Genomic DNA, 21,635 nt, shown 5'->3' with positions numbered 1-21,635 from the left:
CTCCATTGTCGAGTCAAAGAAACATTTCAATGCTGTCACCCCTTGATAAAAAACTTTAAACTGCTGAACACAAACCTGGTCCTCCAAAATACTTATGTTCAGCTTCCACACCCCCTTTCCCCTCGGCGCCATCATGTCCACCACAAGCTTCGCTTCCAAAGACCTATGATCTGTAAAAAGGAGATCCGATAAGTGTACCATGTCAATATCAAAATCTTTGCTAACAAAAACATAATCAATCCTGCTTTGTTCTCCTGTTGCTGGTCTTGACCACGTATAACCACTTTCATCTGGATGTTTCCGTCGATAGGCATCACTCAGATCACAGTCAGATATGATTTTTTTCAGTACATTAACATTTTTGTCAAAATTAACCTGCAAAGCTACATCATTGGAGTCCAGAGCAGTGTTAAAGTCTCCCACCAGAATCTGAGGCTTCCCTACCAACAGATAAGGTGCCAGGAGATCAAATAAAACACTTCTTTCATTCTTATCATTATATGCATAAACATTTGTGAGTATGAATTCAACCCCACCATGAATACACTCCATTTGCATAACCCTCCCCGCTTTAACTATAATATGCTTTGTGATCTGAAAACCATGATTCGTAAATAAAACAGCAATCCCATCATTTTTGTTCTCATCAGACCCAGACCATAGTGAAGGGCCCTTCTTCCATAAAGCCTCCCATTTGTCATATTTAACTTGAAAAGGCAGATTACACTCTTGTAGGCAAATAATATCACAGTTCAAACTTTCCAAATGGCTTATCACCGTTCTGCTTCTCAAGGTACTGTAAATGCTGCGGATATTGACCGTACAAATGCACAGTGCCATTATTGGCAAAAGTAAAAACTTCCAAATCATTGTTCAGGCCTAGTGGGTGAATTTAATTCCAATTCATCCAACTCTAAAACACTACCTTCATCTATCTCTAAGGCCTCATACCTATTGGAGGTTGCAACCCCCAACCCCACCCTTCTCTCCTTCACCATTTCCTCAGCCTCTCCCCCTACCATTTCCTCCTCTTCCTCTGAATCCGAGAGAGGTAACCCTTTACCTCTCCTCCCTCTCCTTTTCCACTTGTTCACCCCCACTGTCTCAGGATCAACAAGCCTTTTCCTAGACAACTTTCTCAAATTGGATGACAACCTCTCAACATCTTTTTCCTTTTCTCTCAATCCTGGAGTTGATTCCAACTCTTGCTCTCCAGATTGAGTATTTGTCTCTGTATGCTGGGACTGAAAAAGTGGGTCCTTACCCTGTATCACCCTCTTATCTTCTTTCTGCTCAACAACTTTTCCTTCATCATCATGACCTGGATCACACTGCACCTCCAGTATAACACTCTCAGACAACGATGCCTGTGATACATGCACATGACCTTAGAACATTCATTTTGATTGTGACCTTCCTCACCACAACGCCTACAAACTTTGGGCTGACCTGAATAAAACACAAAAGCCCTATTCAAGCCTAACACAAAAGTCGGAGGTAAATGCTTTAATCCTGCAATCCCCCTAGGGTCTGAAAACAATTTCACATTTGCCCTCCATGAACAGTTCCAGATCCCATTAGCATCCCTCACCTTTTCCAAACTGCCCACACTCTCACAATTTCTGGCCAACCAGAATCTCAAATCCTGTTCCTGTGCTGTTTCATTGTACATTTTAATAATGACTACTTTATTACTCAATTCAGAAAGAGACTGTACCTCAAAAAACTCCAATTCTGCACTGTCTTTCTTAATGTTGCAAAGGTCCCAAAAATGATTGAATTCTGAAGGTCCTCTAAAACTAACCTCCCAGGCATGCCCCGAAGGCAGAGAAATCATACAAAAAATGTCATCCACCGGAATTTGCAAAGTCTTTTTGAGAATTAGCCTACAAAAGTCATCCCTTGTTATGTCTAACTTGTCAGGTCCCTCCTCTGAATATTTTTTCTTTAGTTGGAAGTGGACACAAAAGTGCTGCTTCCCTGCAAATTTACTATTCACCATGGCTCCTTGCAATATGCCCAGAAGGCAAAAAAAAAAAAAACTCTAAAGTACACACACTATCCTACAATGTTCCACTCAGTCAAACCCCACTTAGAGAAAACAAAAACCACCTAACAATAATAAATAAACCAACCCACAAGCTACCTAAAGGTTGACCCACCTCAAAAAAGCCCTCTTAAAAAACACTAAATGCAGACACACTCATGAACAAATAACCTAATTACATAAATAAATAATCCCTAATTCACCAACAAAAAAAATAAATAAATAAATTTAAAAAAAATAATTTGAAAGTACAGATATATTTTGCCGTGTGTGCTCTTCTTTTTCAAGAATCGCCCAAGTCTTTCTTTTTGACAGCTTTGTTTTCCCCGAGTGGGGAAGTGCACCAGTCCTGGAGGTACTGCAATACCAGGTTGATGCGTGGAGTGGACAGAGCAAGCTCCCATTCCATCTCCCTGTTCCAAAAATCAATTTAAGATATGGTCCCCAGATAGAGGACGTATCGGATATTAAACTGATAAGAACAGATTTTTTTTTTTTGAACGGTCTCCACATCTCCCCTTACAACCGTCCCTTTCCTCCAGCAAGGTAGTTTATACTACTTGCAACTATACGCCAATTAGTTCTCCAATTAAAAGTTTGTCACAAATTAAAATAGAATTTGGTTAAAAAACTGTCAAAAGAAAGACTTTGAGCTAAAGCTCTCCCTAACCCAGATTGGTTAAACAGTTAGCGTTCGCCAGTTGTCTTGTTGCCAAATCTTTTCTGCTTCTTGTTTACCCTTGTCTTTGGCATCAAGACAGTAATATGTGTATAAATAACACAACGCTAACTTCACACACTCCTCTGGAGTTATGTTTTTGTGCTGTAGCACTAGTAGTGATCTAGCTTTCCACAAGGCTTCTTTTGCTGTAGATGTGATTTGGTAGAAAAGTATTTTTTCTTGTTTCCCTCCTCCCTCCTGTATCCCTGTCAAAATGGATTCGAAAGTTAAGGTCTGCTTTCCTGTGAGAGCGAAGGTCAGTACTTCAAGTTTTGCCCACACTTGTTTGGCAAACGCGCAATTCCAAACAAAATGTAGTGTTGATTCGTCTTGCATACATTGTTCTCTAGGGCATGTTGCTGTTTTGGCAAGTTTTCTCCTGTGCATGAAGGATTTCAAAGGCAGTGCGTTTGTTAGTAGCTGCCAGTTTATGTCTCTTTGGGTGTTCGTTATTTTTGCTTTCGCAAAGGTTTTCCAAACTTTGTCTAGTTTGTTTCCCCCTAGGTTGCCCACCGGTTCCGGGGTTTCATTTAGTCTTTTTTGTTTTAGTATGTCTCTGGGTTCCACCCATATTTTTGTTAAGAGTTCTTGATCTTCCACTGTTGGCAGGAAATTGCTGATGCTTTTATAGAAAAAAGGCGTTTCCATTGCATTTGGTAGTGTATTACTTCTCGGTATTATCTTGTGCTTTTCCAATATGTTCGCTATTGCGTACCTTATGAAAGGCGCTGCCATCGATGCTGAGTGCTTCAGCGTGTTTAAGCAAAACCCTACATAGTGTCCTGTAAGGAAGTCTTGTATTGTATTTCTGGTACGCCCCTTCCTCCTCTCTCCTTTATTTTGTACATAGTCTTTCTTGCGACGCGGTCCATCTTTGAGTTCCATAAGAAGTAGAACATCAGTCTTTGTATTTTTCGCGTCTGCTTAGTTTTTGGTGGGAAGATCAGTGCCAAAAACAGCAACAGCGGTAGGATGACTGCTTTCATGAGCAGCACTTTCCCTTCTATCGTTAACTGTCTCAAAGCCCAGAAATTGATTTTTTTCTCTATTTTCTGCGTTGTGCTTTCCTATTGTTTTGTCCCGTCCATCTGTTTGTCAAACAGCAGTCCCAGTATCTTCAAACTGTCTTCTGTTTTGTTTACGGGGCATGGAGTGAGATTGTTCCATGTTCCTATCGTTAGTAGTTGGCACTTGTGTTTGTTCAGTTTGAATCCTGCCGCTTTGCAAAAAAGTTCAGTCTGTGTCACGACCTGGTTCACCGATTTGGCATCTCTGCACAAAGCTGTTACGTCGTCCATGTACCCTATGGTTTTTTCTTGCTCTGGGGTCCCTGGCACTGGGGCTCCTGCCATGTCTTTATGTGACTTCAGCCTGATATGTAAGGGTTCTACCGCACAGATGTACAGAAGTGCTGATAACGGACATCCCTGTCTAACCCCTGATAGTATTGGAATTTGTTTAGTCAACTCCCCGTTGATGCGGACTTGACTATAGACTCCAGCGTATAGCGTGGAGATGTGTGTTAGAAAGGGTTTTGGGCAACCCATTTTCTCCATTATCTTCAACATAAATGGGTGAGAGACTCTGTCGTATGCCTTTTCAAAATCTAGGCTTAGAACCCCCAAAGGTGTTCCTCGATCTTTTGCTGATTGTATCGAGTCTCGAACGATCAGCAGGCTTTCATGTATGCGTCTGCCCGGGACAGCGCACGTCTGGTCTGGATGTACTAAGTGCCTGATTACTGCTCTTAATCTGTTAGCAATAATTTTTGCTAATATTTTGTAATCTGCATTTAGCAATGTTATCGGTCTCCAGTTTTTGACGTCTGCTTTGTCCCCTTTTTTGTATAGCAAAGTGATGATCCCCTGTTTCATGCTGGGGGTTAGTTCTCTAGTTTGGAAGACCACGTTCACTAGTTCTAGTACTGCCGGTCCCAGGATATCCCAGAAAGTGCTGTACCATTCGCATGGCAGACCATCACTTCCCGGTGTTTTCCCCTTTGCAGCACTCATCACCGCTTTGTGCGTTTCTTGTAACGTGAATGGCTCGACCATGTCTGCTTTTTGATCGGTACTTATGTTGTCTTGAACAGCTTTTCCGAAATCAATTGTCTGTTCTTCGTCCAACTGTTTTGGAGAATACAAGTCTGCGTAAAAGAATTGTGCTACCTCTAGCAATCCTGATACTGTGTTCCTTGTTTCCTCCCTTGAGTCTCTGAATTCAGAAAGTAAAACCTTCTGATGTTGTGCTGCTTTGAAGAAGAAACGTGTGCATTTCTCGTTCTCTTCAAATTCTTTCACCCTTGAGTTGAAGATAATAGTTTTCCCTTTATCATGCATCCATTTCTGGATTTTGTCTTTTATTTCTTCTAGGTCATCTTGGACGTCTACCCCTCTCTCCTGTAGTAAGTGTAGTGTTTGTTGTGTGCCTAACAGGTTTCTGTAGGTCTCATTCCGTTTTCTTGCTGCCGTGTGTCCGCTCTTTTTAAAGAACTCCCTGGTTCTTTCTTTAATGTCCTCCCACCACTCTCTTTTGTCTTCGTATAACATATGTTGAGATACCCAATCCTTTAGCAATGGTCTGTATTTTTTACAGATTTTTTCGTCCTGTAAGAGGTTTACATTAAGTGACCACGCATTGCGTTGTTTTGGAGTGTACTCCTTTAATGTTATTTCTGTGGTGATTAGGTGGTGGTCTGAGAACAGATTTGGTTTCACTTCGGTTTTGTTGATGCCGAAGTTTTTGGATGTGAATATAAAATCTATACGGGACTGTACCAACCCATTTTCAGCTCTATATGTTAAGGCTGTCCCCGGTATATTGCCAGATGCATGTGTATCAGTTAAGTTTAGGTCACTTATGATACTTTTGAGTATTTTGGACGATGGGTCTCGGTTCTTCGTCGTTGCTTGCGAACCTGTCCGCACTCGGTCTTCTTTTTGTATTGTGCAGTTGAAATCTCCCGCTATGATTAGAGGAGTGTTTCCGGTGCAAAAATTGCGTAGTTCTTGTAACAGAGCTATGCGTTCTTGTTTCTTTGCATCTGCGTATACACTTAAAAGATTGTGTTGGATACCGTGCCATGAAAAAAAACACTTGTAGTATCCGACCAGGATGTATTTCCACATGCTTTGTCTGTGGCTACGTGAGTTTTAAACAAGATTGCTGTACCCGCGTTCTTGTTTATGTTGGAGCCTGACCAAAAGGATGGTCCGCTTGTCCAATCTTTTTTCCATTCTTTGTTGGTTGCGTCCCAGCTTAGACCACATTCCTGCAAGCAGATGATGTCGCACGGTATTGTGGTTAAGTATGCTAGTAATGCTAGTCTTTTTGTAATATTATTTATACCTCTTACGTTTAGTGTTGCTATTTTTAAACCCCCCATTATTGTTTTTTGGGTTGTGTTGTTCTTGTCTCTTTGACTAGATCTGCTTCTAGCTCTGGAAGCTTCTTTTTCCATTTTTCTGTAAGCAGATGGCGTTCTATGTAGGCTATCTGTATTTTCTTCTTCTTCATTGTCTGAATTTTCTGAAGAGTCGCTGAGGCATTCCAAGGGAGTGTAGGACCCTTCTCTTGTGTCTTTGTCTTGTGTGTCTTTTTTGCTTAGCTCTGAGGTTGTTGGGGGTATTATTTCTGCTTCTTGTGGTGGTTAACTTTTTTCTATGTTTTTTCCTTTGCGTTGTCCACCCTTCTTCCTCTTTGTTTTGAGAGAGGATGTATTTTGTTTTTGTAGCTAAGGCTTCACCCGCCTCCACCACCTGTTGTAGTTCTGCCAGGTTAGGGGTTAGCGATAGCCTTAGGCAGTCCGCTTCTTGGGAGAGTTGGGTTTCTTCTATTTCCGTCTTGTCCTGTATTTCTTGCAGGGGGGGAGTTTTTTCGCTGTTAGTTGCATTATACCCAAAGTCCTTTGGTGATAAAAAAGGTAGTACGCTTGGGTGCATCATCGCTAGGTTTAGAGGTCCAGATTGGGTTTTCTCACTACCTCTGTTTTTTTAAATGACTTAAAATGATTTCGCTGCTTAGGGTGTTATTTGTTGCTCTTTTTTGTGTGTCTGGTATCTCTGTCATTATTCGTGTTGCTTTCACCTGTTGAGTCAAAACTTGACAGCATGAGTCCTGGGGTACCACTTTTTTTATTCTTGTCCTGTTTTAGGGACCCACTCGTGCTCAAAATATTTTTTATAACAGCCGGAAAAATCCCATTTTTCCATGCTTCGCTAGTATTTGGTTCGTTTTCACCACTAGAGGGCGCTTCGGTGCTCTTCCCCTGCTCCTCTGTGCTCATCGGGTTCTCATTTTGTTCCTCAGCCCGTGCGTGGGCTTTTTTCTGCTTTTTTTCCCTTTCCTGATTCGGGTGCATTCTCATCGCCACATCTAGGTGGCGTGCCTGCTGGATGCTCTTGCTTGGAAGCACCCGCTTCCATTGCCTCTCCGTTTTCTTCTTTATTTTCTTTTTGTGTCTTACTCGTGATCATGTTTTTGTCTGCTTGTGTTGTTATAAACGCTTTTGGGCCCAATAATCTGTCTTCTCTTGAATCTGTATGGTCATTATTTATGTCTTCGCATAAATTGTCTTGGTTATTTTTCTCCTGTTGTAAAATCTCGTTTAAATCAAAGTCTACATGCATGTTTTCCAATTCTTCTTCTGCGCTGATGTCCCCGGTTTTTTTGACTGTCTGCGCATATGATAATTTGCGTTGTGGGCATATATCTGCGTAGTGTCCTTTCTGTTGGCATTCGGTGCATTGTAGTGGCTTGTCACATGCTGCCACTTTGTGGTTTCTACTTGCGCAATTTTTACAGGCGTCTTTTGGGCAGAATTGGTTCACATGGCCAAAATTTCTGCAGAACAAAGGTTGGCTTGGATAATATAAGTAGCCTTTGTGCTTGTTAAATTCGAACATGGCTGGTGGGTGTCTAAGCCCCCCTATGCCGTTCGCATCTTTTCTTAAAACTACTGTAAATCTTCTATTCCCATTAAAAATATTGTATTTGTTTGGAGTGGACAGAGCAAGCTCCCATTCCATCTCCCTGTTCCAAAAATCAATTTAATATATGGTCCCCAGATAGAGGACGTATCAGATATTAAACTGATAAGAACAGATTTTTTTTTTTTTTGAACGGTCTCCACATCTCCCCTTACAACCGTCCCATTCCTCCAGCAAGGTAGGATGTGCTACATTGCGACTATATGCCAATTAGTTTTCCAATTAAAGGTTCTCACGGGTTATCCGTGTATTGGTTTAGAAACTGTCAAAAAGGGAGGCTTAGAGCACGGTCTCCCTAGACGCTTGTGCCCGAGCCTGACTTTGTCGACCTTTTCCGCTGGAAAGGAAACAGGTCGTGTTAAGTTATGGTGTACATTACTTACGTATCCTCGTCATGCCGCCTCGCGTGCGGCCGACGATTCCTTCGTTTTCTCCACTCAGAGGTGGGTCCTGTTTGAGAAAAAGCACAAGAACATGTTGTGTAAATGTACGTTTACTCGCTCTCCTTCGTCGTTGCTGTCGTCCTCCGGCCCGTCGATGATTGCGTAGTCTCTCAGGAGGCTATGGACCATCCGGCGGCAGGATTCCATCGTCATCTCTTTCTTCCCTACCACCAGGCGGTTTCTGGAAAATAGGAGCACATGTTTTACGCAGCACAGGATTCTCCAGCAGGCCTGCATGTCTTCCTGTGCGTGGGTCCCAGGGAACAAACCGTACATCACTGCGTCGGCATTGATGTTTGCTGTCGGGATCGTGCCCCCTAGTTCCGTGGCCAAGTCCCGCATCAAGTTGCGTGCGTAGGGGCAATCCCAGAGGAGGTGGTACTCTGTCTTGTCCGCCGTGCAGTTTTTGAAGCGGTTGAGACCTCTGGCGTGCATGAACGCTCGCACCGGTAGACCTCCCTGGATGGCCATCCAGGCTACGTCTTTGTGCTTGTTCGTGAGCCGTTTCGATGCCACATTGCCCCATACGCGCTCTGCGGCCTCTGATGATAGGGTCCTGATCTACTCGCAAACGTCCCTGTCACGAATGCTTTTGTGGATGGCCCCATTCTTCCACTGGTCCGGCGCCGCCGCCTCCAGCTGGAATTCCCGTACAAAACGCTCCGCCTCAGCGTTGTACCAGGGGGCCGTCCAGTTGTATGGGATCCTGGCGTCCCACACCACCCATCCCAGCCTCCGCCATACCGGGAGTAGGAAAAAGCGGGCCATCAGGAAGCCTACGTGACTTTCATCACTGCTCCTCAGCGTGAGCCTCACGCAGTTGCAGGTGAAGAAGCCTCTCAGCATGGTGGGGATGGCCGGCACCCCCTTCCCGCCTTTGTCGTGTGTCTTGATCATGGTTGCTCTCTTCACCCTATCCATCTTGGAGTTCCAGATGAAGTAGAATACCATCCTCGTGATGGTTTTTGCGGTAGACTTCAGCACTGGCCAGACCTGTGCAAGGTACTGTAGGACCGGGAGCACGTCGTTTGCCAGAGCCAGCGTCTTCCCCTCTATGGTCAGCCTCCGCAGGCTCCATAGCCCTAGTTTTTGTTTGGCTTTCGCCACGCGCTCGTCCCATGACCTTTTCGCGGCCCCTTCGTAGCCGAACCACACACCCAGGATTTTCATGTGGACCGGTCTGATGGGGAAGGGCAGAGGGTCATACGTTGGGTCCCAGTCTCCGAAGAGCATGGCCTCTGACTTGGTGCAGTTTATCTTGGCCCCTGATGCCTTGCCGAAGTCCTCGCAGGTCCTTACGAGGGCCTTGACCGAGCACCCGTCTGTGCAGAAGACGGTAACGTCGTCCATGTACAGGGAGCACTTCACTTCCCCCTTGCCTTCGCTTCCTGGCACTTTCACCCCTTGTATGTCCTTGTTTTGCCGGATGTGTTCCGCCAGGAGCTCGATGACGCAGACGAACAGCAAGGATGAGAGTGGGCAGCCCTGTCTGACACCCGACTCCACCGGGAAGGAGTCCGACTTCCACCCGTTTACCATTGCGCTGCTGAAGATGTCTCGGTACATGGTCCGCACCATGTCACAGAAGAAGTCTCCCAGACCCATCGCTCGCAGGGCACGGTCCATGAACTCGTGGGACACTCTATCGAAAGCCTTTTCCTGATCTAGGCTTACCAGGGCCGCTCGGACCCTGCGGTCCCTGACTTACTCGATTGTGTCTCTGACCAGGGCCAAGCTGTCTGCTATCTGGCGCCCTGGTATCCCGCACGACTGGTCCGGGTGGACTAGCTTCCCGATTACCTTCTTGAGCCGGTTTGCCATCACTTTTGCCAGGATCTTGTAGTCCACGTTTAGGAGCGAGATGGGTCTCCAGTTTTTGAGGTCATCTCTCTCTCCCTTTTGCTTGTACAAGAGGGCAATCGTACCTTCCCTCAGGGTCCGTGGCATGCTGCCCTTCTCCGCCATCTCCTCGTATAGCGCGAGCAAGTCCGGCCCGATCTGGTCCCAGAGTTCGGTGTAGAGTTCCACTGGGAGCCCTTCACAGCCCGGGGTCTTGCCGCGTTTGAAGGAGGTGGCTGCCTGGTGCAGCTCCCCTAGCGTGAAGGGTGCGTTCAGGCCCTCTCTTTCCTCCGGTCCCAGTGTCCTCGAGATCCCAGCCAGAAACTTGTCTGCCTGGGCTCCCTCTGACGCCTTAGGCGAGTAGAGGCTGCTGTAGAAGTCTGTGACGACCTTCATCACCAGTTCTTTCTCGTCTTGGAGGTTTCCCTCTGGGTCCCGTAGTTCCAGTAGGGGTGTGGTAGTGGAGTGTAGCTTCTTGAAGAAAAATGCGTTGCATTTTTCGTCCTTCTCAAGTCGCTCGACCTTGGAACGGAACATGACTTTCCTAGCTTCCGCCTGGAAGTGGTTGTCTAGACCTCTCCTGGTTTCCTCTAGGTCGTCTTGCACGTCCCACCCTCTGAGCTCGAGGTCGAACAGTCCCTGCAACCGCGATTGCAGGGCCCTGAATGTCCTCTTCTTTTCCCGTGCCGCAGCCCTGCTGACACCCTGGAAGAAGCTCTGGACCTGGGTCTTGACCCACTCCCACCACTCCCCCGTGGATTGAAAGCAGTCCTTCATGCTCCTCCACTCTTCGTATGCTAGCCTGAGGTTTGCCTTAGCCTCTTCGTTTTCCAGCAGCGTGCATTTCAGCTTCCAGGATCCCGGGCCGGCTGGGAACTTCCCCGAAAGTTCCCCTGTGAAGCTGATTGCTCTGTGGTCGGTGAAGTGTACGGCAACCATGGAGCTTTGTACCGGCTTTACCGTCCGGGAGGTGAAGACGAAGTCGAGCCATCGGGCCTACTCCAGGAGTAGTTCCTGGCGTTCGCCCCCATGCCCCCGATGACATCCCTCAGGGAGGACTCCCCGACAATCTCCCGGAGCAGCCGGGACATTGCGTCCATTCCTGCAGAGCCGGGGCCCGTGCGTCCGCCCTCCTTTATGGTGCAGTTGAAGTCACCCCCCCATCAGGATGGTCCTGGAGGTAACGAGCAGCAGTCTCAGGTTTTCGAAGACTTCTAACCGTTCATTCTTGGTCGGGGGGCATACACATATCAGCCGTACAGGTTCTCCTGCCCATGAGCCGTCGATGGACAGCACTCTGCCGTTCACCTGCTCTGTTACTGATTCAGCTGTGAAGTGCCTTCCCCTTACAAGGATGGCCATTCCTTAGGATTTGCAGTCGTTCCCTCCTGACCAGAAGGACGGCCCGTGACTCCACTCCTCCTCGAGTTGTTTGTACGACCGGTCATACGGTATGCCACATTCCTGGGCGAAGCACACATCGCAGTTCTGGGCTGCCAGATAGCTCATTGTGCCTGCCCTTCGGGTCCTGTCCTTCAAGCTTCTGACATTCAAGTTGAGCAGTGATATGGCCATCTTGCAATGCGTAAGCTACGGGTTCTGGTTTCTCTGAGGGGGTGTTCTTGTTCGGTTCTTGGATCAGTCCTGCTCCGAAAGCCCCTCCCCCTCGAGTTCCATTCCGTCTGAGTCCGTGCCCGGCCCCTCCTTGTCCTTGTCCGGCCCCTCCTTGTCCTTGTCCGTATTCCGGCTGCTCGGGCCTTCCAGGCTTTGCAGCATTTCTATTGTCCTTAGTCGTTGGTGCAGGAGCGCGATCTCGCTGAGGGGTGTGTTGTCGGCGTCCTCCTCCTCGGAGTCTGAGCTGGGGATCACCACCACCTCTTCTCTTGCTCTTGTGTTGTTTCCTTTGAGGAGGTCTACCCTGGCTTGCAGGGCCATCCTCCTCATGGCCCGGGAGAGTCGCACGGGGCTCTCCTTCCCGCTTTCCTCGTCAGCTTGTTCTGACGCAGCTTCGCGGTCGGACCTGCTTCTGCTCCTGAGTCTGCCAGACCCATCCTTTTCCTGCTTCCCTTTTCTGTCCCTCCTTAGCTTGGACTTTCTCTTCCCTTTTGCCCGGGCGCTCCCTTGGTCTTCGGGGTCTGAGAGGTCTTCCACTTTGGAGGGGTGGGGATGTATCGTGGCTGTTGTTTGAGGGGCTTGTGGTACAGCTGCCTCTGTCGTTTCGGGTGCTGTCGCCTCCTCCTCTGCCTCGGGTGGCCCCGTGGCTGGGGCCTGAGGAGCTGGGGTGGTGGTTCCAGCTACCTCTGGTTTTGCCGGTGCCGGGGCAACCAGGGTTGGTTTCTCCGGCTCTGGAGCTGGGGTTCCAGCTGCCTCCGGTGTTGCCGGTGCCGCGGCGACCAGGGTTGGTCTTTCCGGCTCTGTCGGTATCGTGATGACCAGGGTTGGTCCGGGGGTTGGCTCTGCCGTGCTCGGCTTTGTCCGGATCTGCGGGGTTGCCGCTTTCTCCAGGTGTGCCTTGCTCGGGTTAGCCTTTTCCTGTGCCTGCTGTGCCCGTTCTCTTTCCAGGCCCTCGTTCCTGATCTCCGTCATCAGGGTCATCAGCCCGTCCGAGGCCTTTTTGCTGATGACTGTTCTCCTGTCCCTTGGCGGTGCCTTAGCCGCCTCGGTCGTTGGCCTACCGGTCGGCTGCAGCACCTTGACTGCTCCGCTTGCCGCTTGGGCGTAGGACTTGGGCGAGCACGGGCCCCCGTAGTACGTGTGCCCTTGTGTGCCGCAGAAATTACACCTTTTCTGTCCCGTGCACTCGTATGTGTCGTGGTCTGTCCCCCTGCATTTCCGGCAGAATGGCTGGGGGCATGCGTTGGCTTTGTGTCCCTCGCCATTGCATTTCCTGCAGGTGAAGGGTTGTCCCTGGTACCTTATCCTCCCTTCATCTGCTCCGAGGTAGAACACCGATGGCAGGTGTTTTAGGTCATCTCGACCTCCGAATCCCTGATCGAGTTCTAGCGTGGCCCTCCATGAGGTGTTCCAAACCCCATTGGCGTCCCTGATTTTGGTGGGCCCATCCTTGATGGTGCCATACCGCTTCAGCAGGGCGCCTATGTCCGATTCTGAGATGTGTGGGTTGGTCATCTCTACCGTTATCCTTCTCTCTCGTGACTCCCGTTGCGTCTCCATCTCGAACGTGCGGTATGGGGCCTCCTTTTTCTTCCCTTGGAAGATGTCCCAATATTTCTCGCAGAGGGCCTGCGAGATGAATGTTAGGAGGAAGACCCCGCATGACAGGTAGTCCTGGAAGCTTAGGACCTCGCTGGGGCTTACCCCTGCTCCCAGCACATCTTGCGGTCAAGCATTGCCCGCTTGCCGTCGACCTCCTTGACCTGCATCCGGATGGTCTGTTTCATCCAGTGGTTCAAGGGGTAGGGCTTGCTCGCCCAGGCCGAGCCGTTTCCCCCGGGTTTGGCCCCTGTCGCCTTGCCCTGGGGGTCTGGCTTGGCCCCTGTCGCCTTGCCGGAGGTCCCTGGCTTGTCTTTCTGCCCTGGTCCTGGGCCTCCGGCCACTGGTTGGGTCCCACTGGTGACCGGTCCCACTGGTGACCTCCTTTCCCTCCAGCTGTACTGGGGCGGCTGGGCTGTGCTTCGCTGCCGCCTTTTCCTGCTGTTGGGGGTGCCCCCGCCTGGGTCCCAGGGTCTCCTTTTCCAGCTCTTCCGGCCCCTGTTGCCGGGTTTCCCCCAGCCCCTGCCGTTGGGATTCCCCTGGGCAGGGGGGTCGGGGTGTTCCCAGCCCCTGTCGCCGGGTCCACCCTGCTGGGTGTCTCTGCTGCTAGCGCCGGCCCCACTTCCATGGAGTCCTCGTGGGGGCCTTGTCCCCCTTGGACCAGCGCTTCGCCTTGCTGCCCTGAGTTCTCTGTCATGTCTAGGATGGCCCCTGCTCGATTTTGCCTTTCCAGCTCCCCTGAAAAAGGAGCCAAAAAGCCTGCGAAAATTCGGAAATTGCACTCCGAGTCCTACTGGGTCACTTTTTGTCCTGCCAAGCGCTAGGAAGTGGGTTATGGCTGCAAGCAACCAAGCATAAATCCCCACCTCAAAGGGCCGAGTCCAAAAAGGATCCTGGGTAAGGTGTTAGGAGAATAAATTCTCCAGCATAAATCCACCTATGCGCCAGAAATGATCACCAGTGCCTATAGTATTAATTCAAATCAAAAAAAGATAAGAACAGATTTTTTTTTTTTTTAATACGGTCTCCTCGTCACCCCTTTAACCGTCCCAATCCTCCAATTTTATAAAAATTGAAAAAAAATTACAGAATCAAAAAAGCCAATCGACAAAAATAAAACACAAATACTCCATATTCACATCTTTTTCACCTTCACAATTTCAAGGTTCAATACCACATGGCCTAAGATGTTAAAAGTCTACAATTTCTCTGTTGCCACATATATTGAGCTTGCGTTTCCCCCAAAACCTTTACATCTAAGCAATAATATGTATACAAACAACTTAACGCCAATTTTACACAATCTTGAGGAGAAACAAAAGTATGTTGCATAACTAACATAACTCTAGATTTCCATAAAGCCTCCTTTATCGATGAAACAATCTGATAAAGGAGCCTATTATTCAAAACCTCTCCCTTCCACTGATAACCCAACAATACCATATCATACGTAACATTCCTTACCCCAGTTAAAGCAAAAATCAAAGGATAAAATAACTCCCACACTTGAGTTACATAATTACATTGCCATATGAAATGGTAAATTGTCTCAATTTGCGCACACCCTTCCCTCGGGCACACTGCCGTTTTCGATATTTGCCTCCGATACATAAAATCTTTTAATGGAAGAGCATTCACTAACATCAACCAATTTATATCTTTTTGTTTATTTGTAACTGCAGTACTTGAAAAAAAATTCCACACCCTTAACAATCTTGGACCTCCCAAATTACCTACTGGCTCAGGCAATTCCCTTTGCTGTAATGTTTTCAAAATCTTCTTGGGATCCATTCTTTCCTCATATAACAATTCTAATGGATATACTAACGGCAAAAAACTCTGGAAACATAAATAAAAAACTGATAATGACCACGCCTTTGGTAATAAATTACTCCGTGGTATTATTCGAAAACGTTCTAACACATTTGCTGTGGCATATTTTACAAAAAAAACTGCCAACGATTTAGAATGCTTTACTGTATTCACACAAAACCCCACATAATGCCCTATTAAAAATAATTCTAAATTTGGAACTCCTCTACCACCTAACATCTGGGGTTTATACATTACATGTCTGCGTACTTTGTCCATTTTAGAACCCCATAACAATAAAAAAAAACAAACGCTGTAATCTCACAATTTGTCTTATTGTAGGTGGAAAAACCAATGCCAAAAAAAGTACAATAGGCAATAATACCGCTTTCATTAGCATGACTTTTCCTTCAATCGTCAAACTCCTTAATTTCCAAAAACACACCTTATTCTCCACTTTTTTTACTACTTTTTCCCATTGTTCCAAACCATCCATACAACTATTAAATTCTACTCCCAACACGTGTATTCCTTTCCCAACTCTACTAACCGGACAAGAATACAAATTATCCCATACCCCTACCGTAAACAATTTACACTTATTAGTATTTAACTTAAACCCTGCTGCTTGAAAAAACAACTCAGTGAGTGAAACTGCATGTCCCACCGACTGAGCGTCTCTACACAAAACAGTTACGTCATCCATATAACCTATGGATTTTGCTTGTATTTTTGTTCCTGGAACTGGAGCACCCACAATACCTAAATGATCCTGTATACTTATGTGCAATGGTTCTATCGCACACACATAAATCAATGCCGATAACGGGCACCCTTGTCTTACTCCAGACAAAATCGGTATCTTTCCGGACAACACACCATTTAAACGAACTTGACTAAAAGCCCCATTATACAAAGTAGAAACAAAATCTAAAAAACGACTCGGACATCCCATCTTTCCCAACACTTTCAACATAAATTCATGTGAAACCCTATCATATGCCTTCTCAAAATCCAAACTTAAAACTCTTAAAGATGTCCCTCTTTCTTTAGCTGCACATATAGAATCACGAATCAACAAACTTTCATGAATACGTCTTCCTGGAATTGCACATGTCTGTTCAGCCTGTACTAAATCTTTTATTACCGCCCTAAGGCGATTTGCAATTACCTTAGCCAAAATTTTATAATCTACATTCAATAAGGTAATTGGCCACCAGTTTTTTATATCTATCTCCTTTTTTTTTTTTATATTATACCTTTTCGCATACTTGAACTCAATCTTCCCGTATTAAACACCACATCCGCCACCTCCACCAATACTGGACCCAAAATATCCCAAAATTTAACATACCATTCACTTGGGAGTCCGTCACTACCTGGTGACTTACCCTGCGCAGTTGACATCACTGCTAAACTTACTTCTTCCAATGAAAAAGTTTCCACCATTTTTTTTTTTGCAATGTCCCTAATGAATCTCGTATAGGCTCACAAAACTTTTCTCCCTGTTCCTTATTTAACACTTTCTGAGAATATAGTTCCGAATAAAACTCCTGTGCAATATTCAAACTATTATTCAAACTATCTCGTACTACTCCTTGTGTATTATTAAATTCTACAGAACTCTCTCTTTGAAAAAGGGCTGATTTAAAAATAAACCGTGTACACTTCTCATCTTCCTCAAAATTTCTTATTCTTGCATTAAAAATAATCGTCTTTCCTCTCTCCTGCATCCATTTTTGTATATCTCTTTTTACAAAATCCAATTCCTCTTGTACCTCTACTCCCATATCCTGTAATTGATGTAATGTTTGCTGTGATCCCACTAACATTCTGTAAACAAAATTATTATTCTTAGCATTTTCCTGACCACATTCTATAAAAAACTTTTTCGTTTTTAATTTCGTCTCTTCCCACCAATCTAATATGGAAGGATGAGACTCCTACTGCGACACCCACTGTTTCAATAAATGTCTAAAACGTAAACATATATCCTCATTTTTTAACAATTGTACATTTAACTTCCACAAACTCTTCTTCTTTGGTGTATAAGACAATAACTTGATTGTAGAAAGTACTAAATGATTATCTGAAAAAAGAGTAGGAATAATTTCCGTATCGTCTATTACAAAAATGTTCGATACAAAAACATAATCAATCCTAGATAATACTAACCCATTATTTTCACTATAAGTAAGCCTCGTCCCTGGATCATTATGTACAGCATGTGTATCTATAAGTTGTAAATCATCTATTAATTCTTTCAATAATTTAGACGATGTGTCTTTATTTCCTTCACACACTGGTCTACCACTTCTTATCCTATCTGCTGGGTGTAATATACAATTAAAGTCCCCTGCCACTATCAACGGGGTACTTCCCACACAAAAAGACTGCAGACTCTGAAACAAACAAACCCTTTCTCTTAACTTTGCATTCGCATATATACTTAATAATTTATGTACTGTGTTCTGCCATTCAAAAGACACTTGTAATATACGCACAGGAATCAACTCCACATGCTTCACATTCATCATTAAATGGGAATTAAATAAAATCGCTGTACCCGCATTCTTATTATCATTTGCTCCTGACCAAATTGATATACCATTTGTCCACTCTGAACACCATCTCTGATTTGTCCTATCCCATGACATGGCACACTCCTGTAAACAAAATATATCACATGAAATTGTCGCTAAGAATGCGAACAATGCTACTCTTTTCGTACTACTATTAATTCCTCTCACATTCAGAGTAGCCACTCACAAGGTAGCATTATTGACAGGCTCCATCACAAAACCCAATTATATACACCCTTTCTTCATCATTTTCCGTGATCAGACCGACTATGGTCTTTATTCTTTTTTTTCTCTTTACGCAAATTTCCTCTGAAACTCATCCGTGTTCCCTCACTTCCACTATCTTGTTCTACATCCAATTCCTGTGTAGGAAAAAAAAATACTGGATCTGCAATTTCCTCTTGCAAAACTTCATACTTATTCATAGTTTCCACTTCCGATCTCTCCAGTTGTTCCTGTACTTTACTTCTCTCTTCCATTACTACTTTACTTGGCTTTTTTACTATTTGCGTCCAATTTAACTCTGCCCGTCCCGTACATTTATTCATTTGATCAATAGTAGCTCTATCTCTATCCGACTGTCCTTTACTTCTTACTGTTACCGTTTCCTCTTTTTCCATCATTTCAACCTCTTCATCCAATATACCAACATCTTCACCTCCACTCTGAACTAATTCTTCCTGTAATATCTCGTCATCACTTTGAGAATACTATACCCGTTTCTGCAGAAACTCCATGGTCAAATCCTCCACAGTACCCACATTTTCTCTCTTTTCACAATCCTGCATAAACGCTCCAACCAAATCCTCAAATTCCTGAACTGAAATCTGTTTACTGCCTTTTAGACCTATTAGTCTTCTACTTATCCGTTGTTTCACTTCTTCCAAAACCCTTCTTTTCATAGAATCTGTTCCATCTTCATTCCTTTCTCCACCGACCCCACTCTCCAAAATATCTTCCTTCTTTCTCAGATTTTCTTCATCAACTCTCCTCTGATCACTTTCACCACGATAAGTATAGAAATCCGTATTCACACTGGCAGCTTGAGCATACGTTTTTGTGGTATCCGGACAATTCTCTGCCACATGTCCTTCAAGATCACAATAACTACATCTTATTGGAATATCGCAATTTGCCATTTTGTGGCTTGAACTTCCACAATTTCTACACTTATCCTTTGGACACTTCTGTTTAGTGTGCCCAAATTTTCTACAAAATTCAGGCTGACTTGGATAATACAAATAACCACTTTGATCCTGGATTTTGAAAACTCCCGGAGGATGACACACTCCTCCTACTTGCACCGGATCTTTTTTTAACACTAATACAAATCTTCGGTTCCCATTAAAGAAACCAAACGTTTTTCATCTCGTGCCCTCCTCTTACTTCCTCACAATAAGTTGAGAGCCAATTTTTTATACTTTCGGCTGGCACAAACGGATTGTACATGTGCACCGTTAGCGGTATCTTCTGCCGAACATAACACAATTCGACTAAAACACCTTCCAAAATTTTGTTCTTTTCTTTATCCGCCTTATAAACTTCATGTGCATTCAAAGATGATATTTCATCCATAAAGGTAAAGTCATATGTAAAAAACTGTCTATGCTCCTGCATACAATACACTGTACTTTTATCTACTTGTAATGCATCAAAAAGTACCTTTTTGACAAAGTCAAAATCCTTTTCCGTTGTATATCCATGCTGAACTGATATCCGAATCGAATTCCTTAATTCTGTTGCCGGTGGTATATTTCTCGAGGGCATCGCCATCCTGGATAAAGCAGCCAAATTCCTCTCGTTTTGATGCAAGTCACCCCTCTCTCCTTCCCCAGGAGAGAGGGTGACTACCTCCTTCTTCTTCCGAAACCAATAACAGAGTGACGAAAGTTCTCGAACCTTCTTAGCAAGATCAGAAGCCCACCCTCAGACCCGTAGGTCCGGGGGTATCAGCTGCAAAGAGAAGTCCTCCTGTACCGGACAAGCCAGTTAACCAGTTGACTCTCTGCACTTGATCTTAGCCAAAAGGCCGAGAAGCGATGCCCCGAAAGGGTCCGTCGGAAAGAGCGCTGCTCGGCAGCTCCCCCGCTGACTCGAAGTCGCCCTCTGCCGTAGACTCCCAGGCACCTCGGAGGCAGCCGGGCCTAGCGTGCGTTTGCATGAAAGACCAGCAGCCCCGGGTCCGTTTTTGCATGGCTCCGCCCCCACATCTCCAGCAGCCTCGGTGCCAGGGCCCAAAGTCACCCCGAGCTGCCTGCGGGGCAGGCTCCTCCGAGCGCCCACCTTAGATAAGGCTTGGCCGTTCGGGGCCGGCAGGGGCGAGGAAGGAAGGAAGGAAGCAGGGCAAGGACAGTGTCCCCCATGCTCTCCTCCTCCGGCTGGCTGTCTGGCTGGCTGCTCCCCTGAAAAAGGAGCCAAACGGCAGACTTTTTTCCTTCCGACAACTTGCTCCAAGACACGGAATGTTCAACAGGACATCTAAACAAAAAAGAAGGAAGAAAGGGGAAAAAAAAATTATTTGCATAAGTACAGATATATTTTGCTATATTTTGCCGTGTGTGCTCTTTTTCAAGAATCGCCCAAGTCTTTCTTTTTGACAGCTTTGTTTTCCCCGAGTGGGGAAGTGCACCAGTCCTGGAGGTACTGCAATACCAGGTTGATGTGTGGAGTGGACAAAGCAAGCTCCCATTCCATCTCCCTGTTCCAAAAATCAATTTAATATATGGTCCCCAGATAGAGGACGTATCAGATATTAAACTGATAAGAACAGATTTTTTTTTTGTACGGTCTCCACATCTCCCCTTACAACCGTCCCATTCTTCCAGCAAGGTAGGATGTACTACATTGCGACTATATGCCAATTAGTTTTCCAATTAAAGGTTCTCACAGGTTATCCGTGTATTGGTTTGGAAACTGTCAAAAAGGGAGGCTTCGAGCACGGTCTCCCTAGACGCTTGTGCCCGAGCCTGACTTTGTCGACCTTTTCAGCTGGAAAGGAAACAGGTCGTGTTAGGTTATGGTGTACATTACTTACGTATCCTCGTCATGCCGCCTCGCGTGCGGCCGACGATTCCTTCGTTTTCTCCACTCAGAGGTGGGTCCTGTTTGAGAAAAAGCACAAGAACATGTTGTGTAAATGTACGTTTACTCACTCTTCTTCGTTGTCGTCCTCTGGCCCGTCGATGATTGCGTAGTCTCTCAGGAGGCTGTGGATCATCTGGCGGCAGGATTCCGTCGTTGTATTTCTTCCCTACCACCAGGCGGTTTCTGGAAAATAGGAGCACATCTTTTACGCAGCACAGGATTCTCCAGCAGGCCTGGATGTCTTCCTGTGCGTGGGTCCCCGGGAACAAACCGTACATCACTGCGTCGGCATTGATGTTTGCTGTCGGGATCTTGCCCCCTAGTTCCGTGGCCAAGTCCCGCATCAAGTTGCGTGCGTAGGGGCAATCCCAGAGGAGATGGTACTCTGTCTCGTCCGCCGTGCAGCCCCGGGGGCAGTTTTTGAAGCGGTTGAGACCTCTGGCGTGCATGAACGCTCGCACCGGTAGACCTCCCTGGATGGCCATCCAGGCTATGTCTTTGTGCTTGTTTGTGAGCCGTTTCGATGCCACATTGCCCCATACGCGCTCTGCGGCCTCGGATGATAGGGTCCTGATCGGCTCGCAAACGTCCCTGTCACGAATGCTTTTGTGGATGGCCCCATTCTTCCACTGGTCCGGCGCCGCCGCCTCCAGCTGGAATTCCCGTACAAAACGCTCCGCCTCAGCGTAGTACCAGGGGGCCGTCCAGTTGTATGGGATCCTGGTGTCCCACACCACCCATCCCAGCCTCCGCCATACCGGGAGTAGGAAGAAGCGGGCCATCAGGAAGCCTACGTGACTTTCATCACTGCTCCTCAGCGTGAGCCTCACGCAGTTGCAGGTGAAGAAGCCTCTCAGCATGGTGGGGATGTCCGGCACCCCCTTCCCGCCTTTGTCGTGTGTCTTG

The 21,635-nt window shown here is 46.2% G+C and overlaps 3 pseudogenes; all 3 read right to left on the bottom strand.

The window, feature by feature from the left end:
- Positions 1 to 2,380: 2,380 nt before the first annotated feature.
- On the bottom strand, positions 2,381 to 2,554 carry LOC138460397 (U2 spliceosomal RNA; annotated as a pseudogene).
- A 5,174-nt stretch (positions 2,555 to 7,728) lies between these two features.
- Positions 7,729 to 7,895, bottom strand: LOC138460403 (U2 spliceosomal RNA; annotated as a pseudogene).
- Positions 7,896 to 20,263: 12,368 nt separating this feature from the next.
- LOC138460386 (U2 spliceosomal RNA) lies at positions 20,264 to 20,478 on the bottom strand (annotated as a pseudogene).
- Between the last annotated feature and the right edge of the window lie 1,157 nt (positions 20,479 to 21,635).

Source organism: Ambystoma mexicanum, chromosome 4p (assembly GCF_040938575.1).
Source record: "Ambystoma mexicanum isolate Mex_15411 chromosome 4p, UKY_AmexF1_1, whole genome shotgun sequence".
NCBI classification, from domain to species: Eukaryota; Metazoa; Chordata; class Amphibia; order Caudata; family Ambystomatidae; genus Ambystoma; species Ambystoma mexicanum.
This window is presented reverse-complemented; position numbering and strand designations above follow the sequence as displayed.